The following is a 25,381-nucleotide window of genomic DNA, read 5'->3' on the forward strand; positions in this document are numbered from 1 at the left end:
GGATAATAAAGCTTCAAAATTATATAAATAGATTATCTACAACGTTAAAGGAATGTCCAGGACCATGCTTTGAAAATAGAATAAAAGCTCCATTTTGACCTACGTTGAGCATGTCCCCTTTTAATATAATATGTTATAAAGACTATAATTCGCCGCTTTCACTAATTGGACACTTGTCTGGTTTTTGGGATGGTGGAAAACTGATAGAGTACTGTAGTTTGATAATGAGTACAATAAGTTTCCAGACAGGTTTAATTATTGTAATGAATCAAAATATATAATACGTTTGTTTATGTTAAAGAATTACAACGTGATAGTATGGTAAATAACTACCATTACTGTGGCTGGATAGTTAGTAGACCGCAGTCTATTTAAAGTTGGACACCCCTGCTTTATTTATGAATTGATCAAAGCATAATAACGTAGCATTTATAAATTTAATATACGCAAATCAGATTATTAATTTATAATTCAGCGTAATTTACTGAAAAGCGACACCATATAATTATTAATATTATATTAAACAGGCGAAAATTGCATTTTTCGGTATGTAGTAATTTCCACCCGAAAAGCTGTACAGCAATTTGAAAATTTCATTATTCAGCCCACTTCGAAAATTTCCGTAATCTTTCTTCCCCGGAATTATATCAGCCGAAACGAGTTTCGTTTTAATCAAATTTCAAAGTTGATTGAGATAATATTCCGAAAGAAACGGATGGTGGAAATATTACTGGATTACCTATATGAAATATGAATTAATAAAAAATACTTATACGTTATCAGTGAGTTGATTTTTTTCGTTTGATTTTTAAAATAAAATATTAATTAATATCCCGTATTTTAAAAAGCGTAGGTATATTTTCTCTCATTTTGTTGCTTCGCTTCTACATAATATATGGGTAGTTAAACGTTTGGGATATTTTTAATAAGTGTATTCGTATTCTACCCTGAACTACCATAAATTTGATTAAGTTCTTCTTCAACCATGTCCGATTCTAATAGGATCATATGGGCCTCCACAGAGTAGAGGTTTGTATTAACAGATATTTTTTTTTACGAGAAATGGATGTCAGCCACTTGCTCAACCTATTAGGTCCATACCCTGACTCACACACAAAGTGAAAAACAATATGTGTACTTGCCAGACCCAGGATTCGAACCTGGGACCCACGGCGTTATAGTCCAACGCTTAAGCCGCGCGACCACCGTGGGCGTCAAATCTGATTAAGTACTTTTTTAATAGAAATAAATATTACAAAAAAATGCTAAAACGTAATTATGTTAGTCGCAACAATTGAGAAGGTTTCGTTATAAAAAAAAATTGTGGAAATAATTAGTACCAACATAATATATTTTTTTTAAATTATTATAACCATGTCCTTGCTTTTGTGTACAAGGTACTAGAAAATTACTTAAATATATTATGTCCTCACCGGGAATTGAAACCAGAGCTTTCGGATGGAAGGACAACGCCTTACGTACTGCACCACAAGAGCCATCAGTACCAACATACTGAAAATAAAATAAAACTTGCTAACATAATAATTAAGTGTTTGTTATTAATTACTAATACAGAGTGTTTCCATCAAGTATTAATTGTGAAAAAAATATTGTATATAATATGGTGCTCTAAATTAGTGCTTTCCAACCTTTTACGTGTCATGGCATAAAACTTTTGTGCTCGTACTATATAATATATACTAATTATTTATCTAGTTTTTCAGCCTATAAATTTGACAATGTTTTACAAAACTCATAATATTAAATAATTACAATATAAAAATAACTTTTTATATACCACATTTTTAAATTTTCTGTTGAATCATATACACTTGACTTGACTAGCTTAAACGATCAAAAAAAATGTACTTGATAGAAATAATACTGAAATATCATTTTGACATTTCATATTGATTTCCATAGTAACGCACGTATATATTAATAATTAAGTTGCTAGGACCACCTTCTTAGCAACCAATAATAGTGGATTGAATTACGAATTTCTTCCGAAATAACTTTTCATACAAAACAGAATTAACTGAAAATGAATTCAGTTCTATTTAAAGATGGCTAAAAGTATTGAAAGAATGCATTGGAATCGTGTTCTGATATATTCTAAAAGTTTCAAATGTTTAGCTAGTCGGGAAGTTAGTTAAAAATTGATTGCACGATTTGTACTGGATAAACGATCACCGGACAAACAAGAATACGAGCTAAGAAAAATGTGGTAAAATATTACCAGATAAAATACTTTCTAATAAAGGTTTCCCCTTTCCCGTAATAACATACATATTATTAATTGAGTTAGCATTTACTTGGTAGAATTCCATTTTACAAGAAATGAAAATATAATTAATATTAAATTCTACAGGTTTTTTTAAAAAGGTTTGTCGATAGCTATTTCGGTTGTAACACCATTATCAAGACTATTCAGATAGGCCGTTTGCCTTTGCTTAAATACTATACGTGTATAGATAGAGACAGAATACATTTTTTTATTCGTTCCAGCAATATTATGAATTTTTACATTATTATTAATTGTAATATTATTAATACTTTGAAAACCCTAAGTGGGTTTTTTAAAAAAAAAAAAAAATGGATATCGAAATTTTCAAAATTTATCAAAATTACAGTGTTCGATGGTTATTTATTGACATTATTAATCAATTAAAATATTATTAGTATAATTGTCTTAATCGTGTGTTTAGATTATAGTTAATAGTGGCGACGAATACATTACCAAATTTTCATTAATTATGTGATTACTTTTGGATAATTCGCGATTAATTTCCAACTGTTCAAGTAAATTTAATTTTAGACCTTTATTACATATATGCAAACATTGTGGCGTTTCATTGTTACTGATGCTATGCGAGTTTGATATCAAATGTTTAGCAAACTAAGAATCTGTTTTACCATTCCTAAAAGACCGGAGCTGCTCTTCAAAACGAGTTTTTATTGACCTGCCAGATTGACCAATGTAGCATAGACTACATGTGCCACATGTTATTTTATAAACTCCGCTTTTCTCCAGTTTGTTGATTTTATCTTTACTATTTTTTAAGTTTAATCCTAGATTATTATTAGCTTTGAATGCTACGTTAACGCTATGTTTAATTTCTTGATAAATTTTGTCTGAAATAATGCTGGAACGAATAAGAAAATGTATTCTGTCTCTATCTATACACGTATAGTATTTAAGCAAAGGCAAACGGCCTATCTGAATAGTCTTGATAATGGTGTTACAACCGAAATAGCTATCGACAAACCTTTTTAAAAAAACCTGTAGAATTTAATATTAATTATATTTTCATTTCTTGTAACATACATATTATTACTAACTTATCATATAATAATTTTATTTGTAGGTACCTATCTTAAGCGCAAAACACACAAAAAGCGGTTTAATCAAGTGTAGAAGTTTGGAACAGTTTTTTAAATCAATTTGATTGCCTTTTTTTAAATTTGATTCCTTTTATTTATCAATAATTGGTGTTTGACTGTAGTAATTCAACACAACTAGTATGCAATAACAATGTGATATAAGGGTTTTGGCTGCAATACATCTGAATGTTGTTATTTATTTTCTAGGCGTCGCAACATATGTATTATGGATTTTACAGTGTCTTCTCTGGCCTTGATCCCACATGTCATAATTGGTCTTTGGCACGTTTTGTAAATTCGTGTTTTGCTGTTTATTTTCATATTTTTGTTATTCCTCAGATAAGCATTCGTATCAGCGTGTTTAAACCAAGCACTAATAATTAGTGTTACCATGGAATGTCTGCCATTAAAGACATTTTTCAAAAAAAAAATCCTATTGTTTTTATGACTGAAGTTGTTTTCTCTCACGATATAAATATTAAAAGAATCAAAATATTATTTTATTTAACTTAGTAGGTACCTTATTTAAAATTTAGATATTTTTAATAGTTGATGGTTAGTGGACAGAATTTATGTCCAATTTTTAGTGAAACTGGGTTTACTATACACAAAATAATAAAATATATACATAATTTATTTATTTAAAAAATACACGTTGAGTACATTAAAAATTATTAACTGAGGACGTTCACAACTTGACATTTAGAATAAAAAGTACAAGTAATCATTTAGAGAAAAAAAAAGCAAAAAATAGTTTTATACAAAAGAAATAAAATTAAAAAACAACAATAATTCAAAATAAAAATACTAATTAAAAACAATAAAATAGAATTTTAAAAACACTTAAGACATAGTGCCAAAGAGCTTAAACTAAAATTTGTAAAAAAAACCTCAGAAACTATTATATTTTTTTAGACCAAAAAAATAAGTTAGTCCGTAATGGGCATTGGCGCAGGACACACGCGTATTACATAGTCACGACTCCAGTCAACATAAAAATGATCATATCATCATCAATAAATTTATTTATTTATTTAAAGTCAAGCTGAGCACATAACAAATTATTAATTCAAGACGTTCACAACATGACATTTAGAATAAAAAGTACAAGTGAATCAACTAGAGAAAAAACAAGTTTAAAAAAACAAAGCAAAAAAAATAATTTTATAGAAAAGGAATAAAAAAAATATAATAAAAAACGACAATAATTCAAAAAAAAAATACAGAATGCATAATGCATCGCTGAAAATATCTACATCTCTAGGGTTTCGCGCCCTGTGCATTACCAATATGCTACAACTGCTATGCTTAATTGCAACAAATTCTAACTATTGGCCTTATTAAATAATACCGCTCTCTAAATTGAGTTACGGTAGGCAATCGATTAATGTATTCTAAATTGAAATACATACTTATTACTTTTATTACTAACCGACGTCACGGATCACTCCAACATTTTTCTGTTGTAACTTACTTGCACTTGCTAATAATTTTTAAATAACTATTTCTTTTATTCAACGAAAAATTCACAAGATTTAAGAATTTACTATTCTAAATATGTAGTTGTTACATGAAATACGTATCGAATTGCGTTAAGTATAATATTGGCTATCGGTTTAAGTATATAAAATTAAGATAGGTATCAATAAATTCATTAATTACTAACTAACGTCGCGGATCTGGCACTATTTTTAAACGTTTCCCTGATAAAAACTATATTCACAATATTTAAATCATTTCGATGCAACTTTTTAAATTTCTAGTTTTTTTTTTAAATCTACCATTTTTCCTTCATTTTTTTTTTTTATCATATCTGGATATTTTTATCAACGAGAGCAACATTGGTGCGCCGTTAAAAAAGTTTGGACAGCGCTGTTATAATATTGTGTTTCACACATTTATTATTGACAGCCGTTCCTGTCATTTGATAGTCTCGTGTAATGTGTTAACAATGTTGAAGGTGACACCGTCCCATGGACATCCGTTGTCATCACTCAAATGGAACCACTTTCGTCTGACATTATGGAGTACTCTCTAATAGTACAACACAGAGTAGTATTCCAATTTTTTCAACTAAAATGGGTACTACTTTTCTCTCATATCAACGATTGGCACTAGAGTACTCGTACAGACATTTTGATTGGGCTTCCCGAGTGGGATACCGAATCCAGTTCAATAAGTCAATTATTCATTAAAGCACTCACCCAGTAACGAAAAACGTGTTTTCAAATCCAACTCTAGGGCTTTTCTCAATATATATTTCTGACGCTTTCCATGACATTACGACTAGGGATTGCAATACCGGTATTTCAAAATCGGTATTCAATTATTTATTGATACCAAAATACCGGTATTTTTGGTATTAGAAAGAATACACAAATTAATTTAATGTTATTTATTCATTAAATATATATGCGTGTGAAACATGGACTCTAAGTAAAAGAGAGATCCAGAAACTTAGAGTAGCAAAACGTGGTATGGTGAGGTGCATGCTGGGCATAACGCGAAAGGACAAAAAAAGGAATGGGTGGATAAGGAATCAGACAAGGGTTTGCGATGTAATAGAGTTCATCAAAGCCTTAAATGGAGATGAGCTGGATACATAGCTCGAAGAAGAGACAATTGTTGGACAGGTTTAGTCATCCAGTGATATCCAAGACGTGCAAAACGTCCGCAAGACAGACCTAGAGGATGCTGGATCGATGAAATGATAAAGTACTGCGGAAGTACGTGGCAATGCAACGCACAGGATCGAGAGAATTGGAAGCAGCTTGAAGAGGCCTTCATCCCGCAGTGGATAAACTCAGGCTGATGATTATGATGATGATGATGATTCATTAAATACCATATTGTATAACATACTTACATAATTTTGAAAACACTTCTGAGAAAATATTAAAACCAATTGTAAAAAGCTTTTTTGAAAAAAGTCAGACGCCGGCTTCAGTGAGTATTAAAAGCCATTAGTTAAAATCTGTCGTAATTAATTATGACTCATTTAGCATAGTGGTATATGTGCATGGGTGCGATACTTGAGAGATGCAGGTTCGATTCCTGCGGGGTGGGGTGTTTTATTTTTTTCAAAAAGGAATTTTTCTATTGGTTATAATAGGTACTTCTATTTTCTTAGAAGTGTTTTCAAAATGACGTATGTTTAATAATTAGAATGTTTAATTTTTAAATCTTGTGAATTATTCGGTGAATAAAAAAATAGTTGTATATAAACTATATTGGAAATTAAATTAATTAGTGTATCATGTTTTATGCTTACAAAACACAAATATATTGACTGAAACCAAAAGTTAAATAACATTAAAACAAACTCCATAAAATTTAAATAAAGAATTGTCGCAATGAATTAATATATTTCGAAAAAGAAAACATTCCTGGCAAATATTACCAATAATCCAACGTTGATAGTACAAAATTAGCAGTTTTAAAATACTATGATCTATACATAGGTATTTACAAAGGTGAACATAATAAATGTAGGTAGGTACTTTAGGTTATATTAAATTTATTGATGGGTACTTCTTTGTTTAAAAAATAATTTCTGACGAATACCGGTATTGATATATTCATTGGGTATTGCAATCCCTAGTTATGGCGTATCTTCAATAAAAATATTTAAGGTCCTCCACAGCCTTCGACCTGTCCGAATACCATGATTTTTTTAGGGTTATTATCTTATCCTGTGAACTGTTACTATTTTTAACTAATTTACTGCTGACCAGTTAATTACCACAACTCGGTCAGTACTCAAGACACGCCTGGCGTGTAGCAATTAGCATGCTAATTAAATGTGGTAATTTACTGGTCAGCAGTAAATGTATCTAATGGCCACACGTCAGGCGTATTTTGAGCACTGACTGTATTAACATATTGACTGCTGACTAGATAATTACTTTTTAATTACCCCATTTAAATAGCATGCTAATTATATCGAATGGCCACCCAATCGTTAGCAGTTTACACGTCAGTTTGTACTTTCTTAGGTCCCAGGTTAAAATCATTGGCCTTTCATCCAAGGCCTCCGTGTTCGATCTCGGTGATGTCACAATATATTTATATAATTTTCTGGGTGTTTGTGATTGTTTCACTTACTACTGATTACACTACTTGCTTTTCCCTCCACCACCCGTCTCCATACCCGTTATGCAGGCGTATACCGTGGCATAAAGAACGATAGGCGCTGTTCAAATTTATGTCAAAAGTGTCCCTGGAGCAACTTCCTAAGACCTTGGTTGGCGTGCACTAGAGTGTGCGTGATCCCTACTTCCATATAATGTATTACGGTCAATTCTCGATGAGAAAAGACCTTCTCGCTTGCCGTATAATGCCGCAATTTTTTTAAAAGCTGAAAAATTTTCCCTCGTAGATACCAAGTCGCAATGGCTGACCGGTCCAACTGAAGGTCGGACTGACTTGAGAAGCTCTTCCCTTTCAAAAATGATTACGCTACTGTCATTGGTTCTAATGGCCGGTTGTAATGTTAAAAGAATATATTTATAGAATATAATCTACCGTTAATCTCAATTCATATATTGTGAAGGTGACCCCTGGAAAGGCTTTACTATCATTAAATTATTGCCAGTACTCGCGAAACAATTCAGATCCACATAAACAAATTATTGTTAACTATTGGGCACGATTGTGGATACAATCAAAACAATGTAAAGAGAGATCGTCTGATTAAACAAGTTGAAAAACAACTACGGCCATTCGGCGTTTTCCCATTTATCAAGTGATATAAACACGTAATTTGTTTCCCCCGTTTGAAATTAAAAGATCAAATAAGAGGATCTGCCGAAGCGAATAAATGGCCGATACAACTGATGGTTGCTTTTAATCAGAATGATTGATGCTTTAATGAGCCCATTCAAATTGGAATACGCAATAACAAAGAAAAAACAATTTATTTATTGACAATTCTCATTGATAAAAGATTAATGTATTAATTTAACATAATATTTTATGTATTGTCCAGTAAAAGCTTGTATCAAAGACATGTCTATGAATTGGTTCTTCATAATATATATTGAGTATTGTATGCCTTTTTCATATTTTTATTTTTATTTTATTTGGGAAACCTCACAGTCGACATTGCAGGTACCTACATATTACAACATTTTACATAATATACAAGGACCAATAATGGGTTTCCACATTTATTATTACATTTATATTAAATTAAAACAAATTGAGAGAGAGGAAACAACTTTAAAATAAGTATATAATATAAGGTAGGTGTTTACGTGCGTGTGTATATGTGGGTGAGAGTGCGTGGGAGTAGGCTTTGGAATTTATTGCGGTAGTGTGAAGTTAGTTTTGTATGTTTTATCACAAATCGTTTTTGGTTATGTGTCAAATGTTAGGTGTAAAATGCCTGTATCGCTGAAAAGATTATTGTACGTAGTCATCATTCTAACGAATGCAGCATTACTAGCGTAGTTAGTGTTGTGTTTAGGTATATGGAATAATTTTTGAGAGCGCGTGCGTTTCTGGGGTACATTTAAACATAAATGCTCGACTGCACTATTTCGATCGAGTCAATGGCGTTATGTATGATTTGGTGTAGGAATTTAATGTCGTGGACAGTGCGTCGTGATTCCAGGGAGTTGATGTTGTAGTTATGTGTGCTGGTGGAATTATGTTGTGTTACTTGGGTTGGAGGTGATGATTTGTGATATCTTAGGTACTTGATGAATCGTTTTTGTACTTTTTCAAGTCTGATTTTTTGTTATTTATAGGTGGGTGACCAAATAGTAGAAGCAAACTCTAAGATGCTGCGTACATAGTAGAAATAAAGTAGTTTTAAGACGTGTGTGTTGGTGAATGGTTTACCTGTGCGCAAAACAAAACCTAATGTTTTTCAGGATTTTTGTGCAATGTGATCAATATGAGCAATAAAGTTTAGTTTTATATCCAATAGGACGCCCAGGTCTCTGACTACCGGAGTGAATGGGATTGGCGCGGAGTTAATTTCATACTGAAATTTTATTGGTGCACGGTTTCTCGTAAAATAAATAGATTGACACTTGGAAGCATTTAGAGTAAGGAGATTCTGGTCACAGTATGATGTCAGCAAGGCTATTCACCTCCGTGTATAGCTTTAGATCGTCTGCATATAAAATATAGTTTGCGTGTACATACATATTATAATATATGTGAATAATAAGACTTAATATTATCAAAATTCAATAAGCCTAGTTCAGACCGAAAACATACGTACCTATTATGCTCAATATTTTCCGTCCGCGTCGGGAAACAAAAATTCAAGGTCATTTTTAACATAACCTAATATTAAATGTACATAAATGTTTGGAAAGAAAAATTTTTGGAAACAATTCTGTGCCCAGTGTGTAAAAGCAGATAAATCATCAAATTACATTCTTTGTTTTATTACCAATTCAATTCTTCTTCTTGGTCGTACACTCATGCCTGAAGATCGTGACCACATTTGAATTTTGTCATCCTTTGAGCGACCAAAAGTTTCCAACCTTCTCGATCTTCCGCTTCACTCAGGGCGGAATGTATGGTACCCCCCCCCCCCCCAGTTAGCTCTTTCACTTTCGCCTTCCCTGGAGGCCACTCAAAACCACCAGTCTCTGCAGGTCCGATTCATTAAATCATTAAGATTATGTGTATTTTTGTACAAGTAAAAATAATATATTAATTGATTTTTTTTATATTACAAGCAATCTTAATCACTTTATCTACCTCTGAAAAGAAGGGTGGAAAAACACATAAATCAGATTTCTTCTTCTAAGCTGAGAAACGTGAACATAATTGTATTCATCTTTTGAGCGACCGAAATTTTCCACCCCTCTCAGATCAGAGTAAAAGTTGCTCCCAACCAGCGCCTTCACTCGGTCGCTCTAGCGCACCGACGCTCTTGATCTGTTTCGCCTTCCCTGCAGGTCTATTCTTAACGGTTATCTTATCACTTTAGCACGTTTCCGTTATTTTCATAGGTCAAAATTAAGCACGGAAGCCATTATATAACCAAAACAGTTACCGGCCACTATCTCTAATCCATAATACGGCGAAAATTTAGATTGGTAGACATGTCGGTCAAATTCGGATATGTTCGTAATGCCGAACCCAAGCGGATAAGGTCGAACGAGCGCCATCTAGTTGGTAACGAGCCGAACACAATAAGTATGTATTGACACGTTAGACATATCAACACAACCTACAATTTTCTTAGTCATGTCATTGCGATTGCAGCAAAACAGTCGAATCTTGCGTCTCAATTATTATCAATATGTAAAATTGCCATACTCTGTCTCGTTCTCAAAGTTAGCACGGCTAAGTGCGGTGCTGTTAAAATATAACACTTTTTGCCAGTTTAGACGGTTAACTTTTTTACATAATTAACCACCATAATACGTAAAGTGATAAATGTGATATCGTCTCTGTTCTGGCAGAACACACTAACTGGAGAATACTAGTTTTGAGTAATTTGACTTTGAAGTTTTTAAAATGTTTGAAATGGTCTATCATGTGAGTTTATTAAGTAATCATAAAAAGGATGACTTTAAAATAAAGACTGTTTATCTATTAAGAAGGTTTCTAGACGGAAAAGTTTTAAATAAGGAACATTTTGGTATAACTAACTCAACATGTCATTTTTTCGAATTACTGTCTTCTGCCAGAACAGTGACGATATATTTATCACAATTATTAGCTCTTTTTCGATGTTAAGTGATATTATGTTAAAATAGGCTTGCTGTAGGTCCATACCGCACAATAGGTATGTCAAAAAACGCCTTTTAGACATATTGTAGAGAGGCCTTATTTTATCTGCAGTCTCTGGACAAACTTATCCACTTTTTCTGAGTATGCTTTTTGTTAGTAGAAGGTACCCCGATCGAAATAATTAGCTTGGTTTTATTTATATAATATAGAACCCACCATGAAGTAAAAATAAATACTTTAAAAGAGCAAGCACTCTTCGGGTAGACATGGATTACATTGATAGCAGACTCAGAATAAAATGACTCGGAAAAATCTTTATATTATCATTGTCATAAGGAAAGAATCCATATGCCCATAAATCTATCGTGGACTCGAACCAACTTCATTGTGCGGAAGGATGAATAAAGCAATCATAGTAAGATGTATTGAATACCAAGTGATTTTATTTTAAATACTTAATAATATAATATGATTTTTTTTTGTTTCAGGTAAGAGCAAACACCAATCTAAATAAAACATCTCAGAAAAACATCCAACTACGAAGGTAAAATATTACAAATATTTAAGTTTTTAATACAATTATTGTAATGTAATAAAAATGCTTCTTCTTCTTCCACCCTGTCACGTCCCAACATTTGGGCATAAGGCAAGTACAAGTTGGCGCCACTTCCCTTGATCTATCGACAATTCTTGCGCCTCCCGCCATGTCAGACCTGCAACACGTAGGTCACTCTTGTAGCACCGCTGCAGGGTTAAGGAGGGCCGGCCACGGCGACGGAACCATTGAAGCTGTGCCACAAGGGTACGCAGTGCCGCACTCTTTGGCGACATCCGGAATACGTGTCCCAGCCACGTAAAGCGTCTCTTCGTGATAACTTCAATCACCGAAGGCTGTTGGGTCGTACCAATGTACCCCTAAGATTCGGCGGAGACATCGATTCTCAAAGCTCAAAAACCGAGACTCTTGAAGCTTAGTAAGATGCTATGTCTCACAGCCATACAGGAAAACAGGTAGCACGCACGCGTTAAACAAACGACATTTGGTTCTCACAGAATACAGACTTGACCACCATGCGACTCCAAGTTGGTTGGACGCAGATCCCGCCATACCCATGCGGATTCCAAGTTCACTAGAAATACCACCATCATCGGCAACAGTGGCACCCAAGTATTTGAACCTGGACACCAGCTCGACGGGCAGACCGGAAACCCGCAGAGGAGTGTCGGAGTCATGGATTTGGCACTGCACATGGATTTGGTCTTAGCCGCATTCAGATGAAGACCCACACATTTCGAGTTCGCGGCGAGCCTGTTCACGGTTACCTCCAACCGTTCGATCGTCGAGTCAAAGACGACTGCGTCATCTGCATACTCCAAGTCGCACAGTCTTTCTTCGCATAGATCGGTTGTGTCATCATGATGTAGGCGTATCCCACTGTCGGGGCAAACCGTCTTCCGCATTATAAAATCCATTATGATGACAAAAAGAAACGGGCGCAAGTGCACAAAAATGCTACATCCCTATAACATGTTTAGCAAGCACTGATACAAATCGTACTTTCCTAACACCCTAATATACATATGCAAAATAAATAATTAATCATAATTACTATGATTCACTGCTGAACAAAAGCGTAATGGGTAGTATCAAAGGGTAGTTTATTATCTAAGAACTAACTCGTTTCATACATTGTTATTAAAATATAATACGTAGGTAGTCTAAGGAAGACCGACAGAGATTTAAGGCTTTGTTGTTTCAAACTGAAATATTCAACACGTATTTATCTATTTTCTTTGAGTTCCTCCAAGCTTTAAGCTCCCCTCTTTGTTCCATATGGGAAATACATATAATTCTGGTTGAAGATATGTTTAATATTTATGAATTGAAAATGACAAAGTCATTTATTATTATTACTCTTGTTTCAATCTTTGTCCGGTCGCTACAACTGAAGCGGTCAAAATGGAAACTATCACAATAGTTAATTAAAAATTATTAGCAAGTTCAAAAGTAAGTTACATCACAAAAAAATATTGGAGAAATCCGCGACGTCGGTTAGTAATTGAAGTAATAGGTATCTTTGATTTAATAAAAACAAAACCAATTGCCAAAGTAGCTTGATTTAGAAGAATGCGTAGGTATTAAAAAGGCCAATAGTTAAAATGTGTCGCAATTAGTACGTCACCTTGTAGCATAGAGGTAAATGTAACGGATGGGGCGTAAGCCCAGGAGAAGCAGGGTTCGATTCCCTGCCGGGGTGGCTTACTTTTTTCAAAAAGATTTTTTCTATTGATTATAATATAATATTTTGTCAGAAAGTGTTTTTCAAAATTATGCGTGTTCAATATCACACAAGAGTCTTGTGAGTATTATTTTTAAAATATTCAATGTATAGAAGAGTTTTCTCATGAAAAATATTTGTTAGGGATCTTGGCATTATATTTGATTCTAAACTGACCTTGTAAAGTTAGTATTTTTAATAAGACGTATGACAGACAGATGTTTGGCTTGATTGTTCGAACTTACTGGATGTTTTTTTGTATTTGATATTCGCAATAAACATAAGCAATAAAATTGGAAAACACAAATTGTGTATATTAGGGCTGTCAGCAAACATGAATTACTATCAAACGCAGAGTTCGGACCCCCGTTTGCTTATCGACTTTTCTGCCGTAGAAAATTTAGAAGCCAGTTGCCACGGTATGCCTGCGCGGGGCATATACAGGTATAACGCAACCATTAGACGGCGTAATGGGCGGCAGCAACCACAGTGCATTTACATAGCTATTTACTGTTTTTTTTTATATTTCGTTACTACGCATAGATAAATAATTAATTTTATAAAATTCTTTTATTATAGCATTTATTAAACAGAAAATGTAATAATCATACAAAATGGATAGATATACGTAATAAATGTGAAGTTCGTTTCAAATCAATTTGCAATCCAAAATCGCTTGTAGCTAAACTATTCAGTTAGCTTTCATTTTAATGAAAAAAAGATTTTCTTTAACATCTTTGGATAAAAATAATAAAATAATTATGTAATTTACTCTCTCCTGGAAAATTTAAAATATTAGGCGACAAATACTTGTGAGTTTAATAATAACGGTGGAAAGATTTCGTGTAAAAAGTACCAATATAATAGTATATTCATCTACAAAATTAATACTCCTTCGGATTATTATTGTAATAACACAAACATTGACACCAAACCAACCCCAACCGCACCACACTCAAAATGAAGAATATCTTGGCCCTACGTTTGTTGTAAAGCATCAAAAGTTTTTTTCCGCCTGTGTATGCCTTAGGATCAGTTACCCAATACTGAGGTTACCACGCAATCAAGCTTACTTTGACTGAGTTTAAATTGACCACACAAAATGTGCCCATGGGAGATTACAAACACGTAGAATTAAAAAAAAGAAACGCAAATCCGCCAAATTTGGTGTAGCCATTGGTCCAACGGGTCTTATGACTGCCACGTGGTCGTATAATACCTCTTGGATACCACTGTATAACTGTATTTATTCGGCGGTTGTCGACTTGCCGATTAATATTTCGTCCCATTGCCATTTCATTAACGTGGCGAACTTTTTGGTTTACCAGTTAAAATTGACTTATTCAATAAAATGTGCTCAAGGGAGAGAGAAACACGGAAAACAAACAAAAATAAAAAGGAAAAAGATCGACACATCCACTATAAGACAACACAATTTTTAAAAAGCAACAAAATCGGTCTTGTGAATCTCTTTAAAAGTATTGTAACAAAAATTTAACCACGTGGTTGGTCCACTGGACCGTTTTCGAGAATATCAAATCAGGCGCCTCCACAGTGAACAGGAGGGGCTGACAATGACACACATTCACTCAACGCTTATTTTATAGACCCCTATCCTTCAGGTGGCCAGCCTCTGTATTGGCTACCTTCTGAAATAATGTGTTGTTTTTCATCGTACAAGTCGGTTATGGGGAAGCCAGGCGGGAACCGCTCTATTTGTCATAACCGATTTTGGGGAAAATTCAAGAATGAAAACCTAACCTAACTTAACCTAATGTGACACCCCCGTATGGTAACCATTTGGGGATGTCTTTGTGTATCTGAAGAGGCCCGAATCGGTATCGAAGCCAACAAATAATAAAGCGCTGATTACGAAAATAAATAATAATAACAGATCCGAGCCGGCAATGCCTTAGAGTAGATTATAATATGTTGAATGGCAACAATGCCATAATATAACCGTTGGAGATGTTGCAACGTCGCCTTCTTCAGCCAACGGCTCTCGTTGAAAAAAAATCACAAGATGGCGCTCAGATCGCGACAAACAGCTAAACCGCGAGCACGCCGATTTCGTACGGATAAAATAAATTATTCAAAATGTAACCATATAGTATAATATTGACTTAAATAAACTCGCCGTTTTCCATCACAATTCCGGTGTCTTAATTATCCACCTTCATCCCAAATACAGACGATAAAAAAAGAAAACAAAACACAAAGTGACAGTTGAGAAAATAATTCTCTTACCAAAATGGAGGGAAGTGATACTAACCTAACCTAACCTAACCTAACTTAACTTAACGTAACGTAACCTAAACTAACCCAATCTAATAAATGATCTAATATATCGGCCATTTTCAAAATGAGTTTGCCACTGGCTTCTCCATAACCGACTTGTACCCAAAGTTATCATCTTCCGTAACAAATTGTTTTGTTTATCGGACTCACCAAACAATGTAACAAATATACGCCAATTAAAATCATCACTACAAGTTATAATAATTTTATTATAATGATTTTTTTATTGTACAGCTAATACTCAGAATGCCTAGAACAAATTGCCAAGAGAGGCGAAACATTTTAATGGCTATCTTTTATACGAGTTCATTCAAATCAGAAAAGCTCTTTAAACGGAAAATCAACAATGAGAAAATCCGCGTCACGTCACCATAACAATATATGTATAAACCAACGTGTGTGTACATACACCTTTTGATATAAAAATATTTATTTTCGGGTTTCGGATAGAACTCGTGAAACGGTTCAACGGGAAAAAATCTTCCGTCTTATAAACATATATAAAAATATGAATAAAAAATCCACACTTTTATTTGAGCATAAATTTAATATTATTTATCGTATGTGTTATATGAAAAATTTACATACTCTTAAATCCACACATACACGGATAAGGTTAAAGTTTTTTTTTTTATTAAATAATTATATTAATCAATACTATACTCAACCAAATACCGCCTTTTCGACGCTTGCATTCTGACGGCGCTGCTTTACGGTAGCGAATCATGACACCTTACGAAGGCTCAGAGCAACCGTATACTGAGTTTCGAAAACAGATGTGTGCGACAAATACTGACGACGAAGAGGCGACGTTGGACCAGGCTCGGCCACGTGCTGCGGATACCAGAAGAGAACTTCAACCTGCCTTGCTTGTTCTTCAAGCCGACCGAATTCCAGCGTCCTGTAAGGCCGCTAAATACAATTTACAGAGTGTATACGGCGGAGCTACGGGATGCTGGTTTGACCTGGAACGAAGCAAGAAGACTGGCGAGCGACAGGGATTCTTGGAGGCGCCGCGTGGTGTCCATATGCTCCAGTTAAGGGGCGGAAATGCAAAAGAAGAAGAAGACAAAAGATACTATACTGATTGGCATTGGAATTGGAATTTAAATTCTAATTAGTTAAGGTTTTATACTAATCTATTATATTAAATTGCTGCACCTTTCTCAATCGTGCAAGTTCAATCTTGTAAATTATTCTTTGAATAAAAAAATCGTTTATTTAATTATTAACAAGTGAAAAATCAAAAAATTGTAGTGATCTTGACACCAGTTAGTAATTAATATAATTGATACTTCGATTTAAAATAAAAAAGCCGATTGCCGACAGCAATTAATTATTAGAAAGCGCTCTAGAGAGTAGATACATATTGTAAAACATTGGTTAATTTCGGCGCAATTAAACAGATTTTTTAATTGTTAATATTATACAATAAATATTTTTTTTCTTTTTAACGCTTAGGTCATGAGTAGGGTTTCCAATCCCGGGATCCCGAACTATTTTCGATACCTATGAATCCCGGGATTGGTAAACATAATCCCGAAACTTTCGGGATTGATTTTTTTTATCAATTTTATGGAAAATAAAATAAAAAACGAAAATAAAACAGAAAAAATACTTTTAATAACATATAACTACATTAGAAATAATCTGCACATGGGAGCGAATCCCGGGAGACGCAGGTTTGAAATCTGCTGGTTGTCGTATTTTTTTATAGAGATTTTTTTCTAGTGGGCATAATATATTTCTCAGAAGTGTTTTCAGATGATGTATGTTTATTAAATCTTGTGTATTATAATGCATTGTTTATTTTTTTTAAATACTAGCATGTACTAATACGTTAAATTTAAAATTTAGAGGAATCCTGATTCCATCCACATATCGACTGTAGAAAAGAAATAATTACAAGATAAAAAGAACTTTTTATATACAACGTTTTAAATTTTTTTGTTGAATTATATTATAAACTTGACTTGACTAGCTTAATCGATCAAAAAAAAAAATGTACTTGATAGAAATAATACTGAAATTTCATTTTGACATTCATATTGATTTCCATAGAAACGCACGTATATATTAATATTTAGTTGCTAGGACCCCGGACCCCTAGCAACCAATAATAGTGGATTGGATTACGGATTTCTTCCGAAATAACTTTTCATACAAAACAGAATTAACTGAAAATGAATTTAATTCTACTTAAAGATGGCTAAAAGTATTAATAGAATGCATTGGCATCGTGTTGTGATATATTCTAAAAGTTTCAAATGTCTAGCTAGTCAGAAAGTTAGGTAAAAATGGATTGCAAGATTTGTACTGGATAAACAACTACCGGACAAACAAGAATACGACCAAATAAAAACGTTGTAAAATGACCTAATCTACATGAATCAAATTTTACTGGAGGCACAAAAACGTTTTGATATGGTTTTCGATCAAAGTTAAAATACAAAATAGACATAACCGTGAAGTACGTTATAATTAATAATTTGGTTTTTATATTCCCAATCTGATATTAATTATTGGGTTAATTAAAGAAAAACCAACAAACATTACGGTTAAGTCATTTTTCACACTTCACTTCTTTCTTGTTTTTTTTTATATTCCCAGCTAAATTTAGAAAATAAATCGGCATTTGCAACTAAAATCTTTTGGACACAACGTGTATTTAGTTGTGTACAATGTTGTTATCCAATAAAACTTATTTTGAAAAATCTGAGGGTTACATCCTTTTTTCGTTCTACAGTAATGAATTCTTGTATTAAATAAGGCTCTAAGTACCAAAAAGTAGTATTGCCTGTAGTTACAAAATACCGAGTCATTGCAGTAAAATTTCATGAAGCAGACCTTTTGATAAATGTAGTTTTACAGTGTAAAGCAATCACGGCAGCTTCTATAATTTTAGGTATTTAGAACTCGCAAGTATCAACACACCATCGTCAGCTATTTTATATTGAATGCCGTTGACCACTGCAGTGCTACTTACACCATTATAAATAAAACACGCCAACGGACTTACAACGTTGACAGGTTTAATTATTTTGCTGTATTTTTTTGACTTGCTTGAGGCACTTAGACTATAGTTGAAGTTATTGGCGTTGGTATGTAGAACATTTTTCTATAAAAATGTCAGTTTAAATTTTTTGGTACTTAGCGCTTTAATTAATACACGTATTCAGTTGATCTCACCTTCACTGTGATGGTTTGCTTGCGGCAAGTCTAATTTAATTTTAAAACTTAACTAGATAAATCTGCAATTTTTATTTTCAGTTCAATGAAAACAAATAAGCATGATTGACAAAGTTTCGTGTTCAATATTTATGTCGGATCTTATCAGCCTACCTCCACCCTTCACCACTGTAAGGATTTAATAATTAACTATATCTACATACTTACTTTTTTGTTTCGTAAGAAAAGGAGAAAGCTGAAAATAATCCCAAGTTTTATTACAGTCATTTCAGAAAACTTCTGCTGATGCGCTTTTATGAAGACGTTTTAAATTGTATGAGATCTAAGCGGAATTATATCTAGCGGAAATCTTTTGAGATTCGCATACGGCAGTATTTCTCGGAGTATATTTTGGCAAAAACAATGTCATTTATTTTGATTTCAGCGAATTATAAAAACACCAATGTGACCATTTCTTATTGTTATGTACAGATGATTCATTTCCTTGAATATGCGTGTTAAAAGTAGGAATTGCAATACTGAATGAATATGTCAATACCAATTTTTCGGTATTTCTTATTGAATACCGGTATTTCTTAAACATTAAAAAAACAGAAGAAGGTGTTTATCAATAAACAGAGCTGTTAAAAACTTTTTAAATATTATTTTATAGCAAAAACCTACATACCTACTTTACATTTAAAAATATGTATTGATCATAATTGTAGCACTGGTGATTTTTTACGAATAATTTGAATAAATTGATAATTTTAACTAAAGCTCTCAGAAGTTCATCAAGTGCAAATAAGTCCCGGCTGCAGGAAAAGCTTCTTAAATTCAAAGCTTCTACGACTATCAATAATTATAGAATAACAATAATAACATTTTTCTCATGGATGTTTTCGATTTCGAAATAATATTATGATAATTCATCGCGACAATTACTTATATAAATATATTTGATGAAATTTATTTATATAAGTAAGTAATTTATTTTTTCACCTCTGTTGGATTCACTCAATTCAAAAACGTAAACGAATACGCTTTATTAATACCGAAAATTCCGGTATTTTGGATTTTTAAAACCGGTATTTCGGTATTGATAAATACTGGAATACCGGTATTGCAATCCCTAGTAAAAAGTAACAGTTTGGTTATTCACTAACAGCCATAATGCTGTAATCTTCATTTTTAATAATTTTATTGTCGCGACTGAATAAATTTAATATTGTTTGTCAGTGGTTAAAATTAAATGTTGGAACTCCCTCCTACCAAATTGCAAGTATATTTTAATCGATTCATATTATTGACGATACAAATTGCATATTTTTGGTTAATAAATTCTCGTAATAATTAATGATTAATGTTTTTTCAATTGAAATACTGAATAGAAATGGCGCAAAAGTGTCTATAGGTACTATTCTATTGAGAAAAACGATTTTAAAAATGTACTGTATCCTAGTTATAGTATGTATCTTATCCTTCGAGCATATTATACCATTTAGGGATTGCAATACCGGTATTCCAGTATTTATCATATCCGAAATACCGGTTTTAAGAATCCAAAATACCGGAATTTTAGGTATTAATAAAGCACACTCGTTTACGTTTTTTAAAATTGTTTTTAAGTTATGTGCTGCTAAAATGCAAATATTATATTAAGCGAATCCAACAGAGGTGAAAAAATAATAAAACAAATTTCATTAAATATATTTATATACCTAAGTAATTGTCACGATGAATTATCATAATATTATTTCGAAATAGAAAACATACGTGTCAAAAATGTTCTGTGTTGTGACTTACTTGAACTAGCTAATAATTGTCAAGTAACTATTTTTTTTATTGAACGAATAATTCACAAGATTTAAGAATGTAATATTTTAAGTATTGACCATACCTAATTTTGAAAACACTTCTGAAAAAATGCATTATAAACAATAGAAAAATCTTTTTTTGAAAAAAGTAAGACACCCAGCTGGAATCTAACCTGAATGTCTTGAGTTTTGCGCCAGTGCACATTGACCACAATGCTAAAGGCGCAGAACTCAATTGCGACAAATTTTAACTAATGGATCTTATACTATCTGAAGCGATTTTCAATTTGACTTGCTTTTGTACTTTAAATCAAAATTGACATTACAGGTTGGATTCATGCGGGGTCTTACTTTTTTCAAAAAAGATTTTTTCTATTGGTTATAATACATTTTCTCAGAAGTGTTTTCAAAACTTTGTATGTTTAATAATATTATATTACAATATACAATACCTACAATAAATTTCACTCCAGGGTTTCCATCCCTTGCGCAATATATGTATTTATTCCGCACATTAATTATTTTCTTTTCGCCGTTACATTATGGGGATAATAAATGGCAGATAATAATTATTACGTAAACGAACCATGGAAAGCATATTATATCGAAGCTTCACACAAACAGGAAATTGCCTTTTCTTCTTCGCGTCTGTTTCACAAACGAACGCAACGAGAGACTGGGCGTCGAAATTAATGAAAGGCGTCGGGAAAACACGCCGTTATATCGGTATCTGTTTATTTTTCTCCATACAATTAACTAAACTACGCTATGTTAAAATTTAATAATGCATTTCTTATAGTATTTCTGAGGGCGCATTCTCTATTATATCAGGGGTGTCAACTATTTTGTACAGAAGATCTACTTTGGAGAAGAAAAATCCTCCGCAATCTACTTTTTCTGAAATTAAGGACACATCATCATCATCAGCCGGGGTCAATCCACTGCTGGATGAAGGCCTCCCCAAGCTTCTTCCAACTCTCTCGGACCTGTGTCTTTCGCTGCCACGTATTTTCGCCGAACTTTACCAGTTCGTCAATCCAGTGGCTTTTAGGGCGACCCTGTGGCCGTTTCGTGTCGCTCGGGTACCACTGGATGACGGCATTTGTCCAGCGGCCGTCCTTTCGGCGAGCAATATGCCCCGTCCATCTCCATTTCAGCTGCTTGGTAACGTCTATTACATCGCGTACTCCTATCTGCTTCCTAACCTATTCGTTTCTCTTACGGTCCTTTCGCGTGATGCCCAACATACATCTCTTCATGCCTCGCTGTGTGACCTTAGCCTTTTGACATTTCTCGTGTTGGGGGTCAACGTCTCGCAGCCATACGTGAGCATGGGTAGCACACATTGGTTGAACACCCTACGCTTAAGACATAATGATAGGTCACTCTTGAAGATACTATTCAGACGTCCGAAAGCACTCCATCCCAGCTTTGTTCTTCGATAAATTTAGTCTATGGTTTCGTCATTTTGTCATAACCTGTCTAATTTTAAGTATAGAGAGTGCCAATTTTGAATTATGCATCCTGATTTCAATTAATTTTAACATTTTCTACGTGTTCGTACGCTAAAATTACTTGCGATATTATATTCATAGATAATATTTTGAACAAAACCCAACCTGCAGACCATAGATAATAAATACCATAGATAATAAAATACATAGTGCCAACCACTATAAACAAAAAACCTGATATTGAGATGATTCGAAAAAGTGAAGTGTAGAAAATGATAAAAACGTTTAAAACGTCATGCAGGTTTTGATGCAGTGTGGTTCAACGTGAGGTGACCTCATCGTTGTTCTGGTGATTTCGGCAGATTTTTCTAACTGAAAATGTTCGTTTAAAGATTGAAAATGTGTTACGGGATTGGAGAATATCAAGAATACAAAGAAAAACGACATTCCCTTCACACTTTGTGACGTCACGTGATAGTCCGCGACATGCACTATACTATAATTCGCGCTTTAACATAGCAACGCTAGAATGCAAGTATTGAATAGGTAGCCATAAGTTCCACATATTCCAGATATAATTGAATATTGCTCCAGCCATTCCCATTTCCAAAAAGGCCAACTCACGTAAAGTGCAGCCAAATGTATTTATGGCTATCGATGTTTACCAACGATCCAATAACTCCTACAAAATTCGTTCCCAATACTCATGTTCTATGCGGGTCAGAGAACAACATTTAGAGGTCATATAGATACCATTTGTAAAAAGGCGCTAAAGATGTTGGGCTTTGTCTTGCGTACTTCCCGGGTCTTTTCGGATGTTACGGTACTAAAAATTCTCTATAACTCATAAGTTAGAAGCAGACTTGAGAGTGGGTCTATCGTTTGGGCCCCGCATTAGTTGAAGTACGGCCTTATGGTGGAGAGAGTCCAAAAGAAATTTTTAAGACTCCTTTACTTTCGGCTGTATGGATATTATCCGTGGCTCTATCCGACTGATTTTCTCTTAGGGATGCTTACATACTGTAGCTTAAAATTTAGAAGGGATCTTTATTTAGCTACATATTTTTTCAGACTTATACGCGGCGTAAATGTGAACTCTGCCATTCTTGGTGGTGTTGGCTTGTGTGTCTCTGATAATTACCTTAGGAATCGAGGGCATCCGATGTTTGTTCTCCCACGGTGCAGAACTAACCTGCCATTAGTAATGCCAATTGGGAGGGCAGTAACAATGTTTAATGAAATCGCTTCGGATATTGATATATTCCACTTACGTGAGGGTGAGTTTAGGTGGACGTTGTTTCATAAATTTTTAAGATAGGGTCTATCAAAGTTCACTCTGTGTGCTTCCATCTACTTTTATTTTGTTACTTATTAATTTATTTTCTTATTTTATTATTCTCTGTATTTTTATTTTTAAAAATTTATTACACTTATTTTATGTCATATCGTGAACGTTTTGAATTTATAATTTGTTATGTTCAAAATAAATAAATAAATTTGATTTGATTTGATTTGAAATTGAGAACCTCTGTTTTTAGCCCTTACCAAGTCATGACATATATAGTAAAGTTAACAGTTATAATACAGAGCAACGTTTACCAATATTTACTTTCTGTCACCCATTTGGATAGTAAATAAATTAAATGGGTTAAACACAATGTAAAAGGTATTTCAATTTGCCTCTTACACGAATTTGGAATAATTGTAGAATCTGATAGCGTGCTGTTTATGCCATGATTAAATTATTAGCCACGTCCAAATTCATAACCGCATATAAGCTTTAGAGAATGAATGCATACAGAGTCGGGGAAGTAATTTCATTAAAGGGTTGGTATATTAAAGTATGTTATTACATTTTCCTACAAATTATTTAGAAATGTATTTATATAAATTGTATTGAAGATCAAACATATATTGGGTATATGCTTTTTTATTACTTTTCTATTAAGTATACATTTTTGAAGTTATACCTACTTCTTTTGGCGCGTTTGGGAAATCAGATCATAGTGTATCTTTGGCGTGTCACATGTAACACATAATTTATTTTTTCACACGAAAAATAACGCACTCGATTGGATTCGAACCACCAATTGTTCGGTTATCAGCCGAACGCACTACCTTTACGCCACAGTATGATACTGCAATCGTCACGATTCTACAGTAAAATATTATAGTTTAGAATTATTCCGTTGCCTAGGCAGTGAATTTATTATTGTCGGCCATTTGCAATTCCTTACGTAAACAAACGATTAAACGTCAGATTGACATTTGGTACAACGGTACATTTGGTAAATAAAAACAACGAGAAACCAATATACAATTTCGTCTCTGTTCTGACAGAACACACTAACTGGAGAATACTAGTTTTGAGTAATTTGACTTTGAAGTTGTTAAAATGTTTGAAATGGTCTATCATGTGAGTTTATTAAGTAATCGTGAAAAGGATGACTTTAAAATAAAGACTGTTTATTTATTAAGAAGGTTTCCAGGCGGTAAAGTTTAAAATAAGGAACATTTTGGTATAACTAACTCAATATGTCATTTTTTCGAATTAGTGTCTTCTGCCAGAACAGTGACGATTTAGTAATATAAGTTAAAGTGTATAGAAATAAACCAAGCGCGTTCCAATAAGCGGTCCTTTTTCTTGAGTGTGTAATTTATTATAATTCAAAGAATCTAGTTTATCACAAGTTTTGTTTTTGTTTTGTTACGCCAAAGAAGGATAACTTCTAACGCGCGTACATAAGTACTATGGGTAACTATTATGGTTTGGTTCAGACAAGGCTTATTTTATTATTAAAAAAAACTCACCATCTACAATTTGTATTCTTAGTTTAATGAAAACAATTAATTATTATGACTGACAAAGTTTAATGTGCACTATTTATATCTGATCTTAACAGCCTACCTCCACCCCTAGCCACTGCAATCAACAAACCACATTTTTTGTATACATCTTTGGCATGTATAATAGTTACTATAAGTACTTACGTTTTTTTTTAATTTAAAGTTTAAAAAAAAAGGTTTTTTTTCGGGTAGGTACATGTTCAAACACGCGCGTTAACATGTTCTTACTCCCTTCTTCAGTTTTAGTTTGTCAATTTATGGCTACGGCCGTATGTTGCCAAAAGAAATGGCGTATTTAAAAAAAACACTGCCTTATTTTTAGGTCAATAATTATTATAAGGCAATCATTATGCGTAGGATGTTAATCACAATTAAATGGTCAAAGAAATCGCTTATAACTAGTATCTTTATAATTGTCTTTAAATGTGTTAAT

General features: G+C 33.3%; 1 protein-coding gene across 1 annotated transcript in view; it reads left to right on the forward strand.

The window, feature by feature from the left end:
* The window catches only part of TkR99D (Tachykinin-like receptor at 99D), a 544,278-nt gene that overhangs the window by 142,887 nt on the left and 376,010 nt on the right, over positions 1-25,381 (forward strand). The gene's annotated exons all lie outside the window — the stretch shown is intronic.

This window comes from Rhyacophila brunnea, unplaced genomic scaffold (assembly GCF_057557595.1).
Source record: "Rhyacophila brunnea isolate RB1 unplaced genomic scaffold, BYU_Rbru_1.0 scaffold_10, whole genome shotgun sequence".
Classification (NCBI taxonomy): Eukaryota; Metazoa; Arthropoda; class Insecta; order Trichoptera; family Rhyacophilidae; genus Rhyacophila; species Rhyacophila brunnea.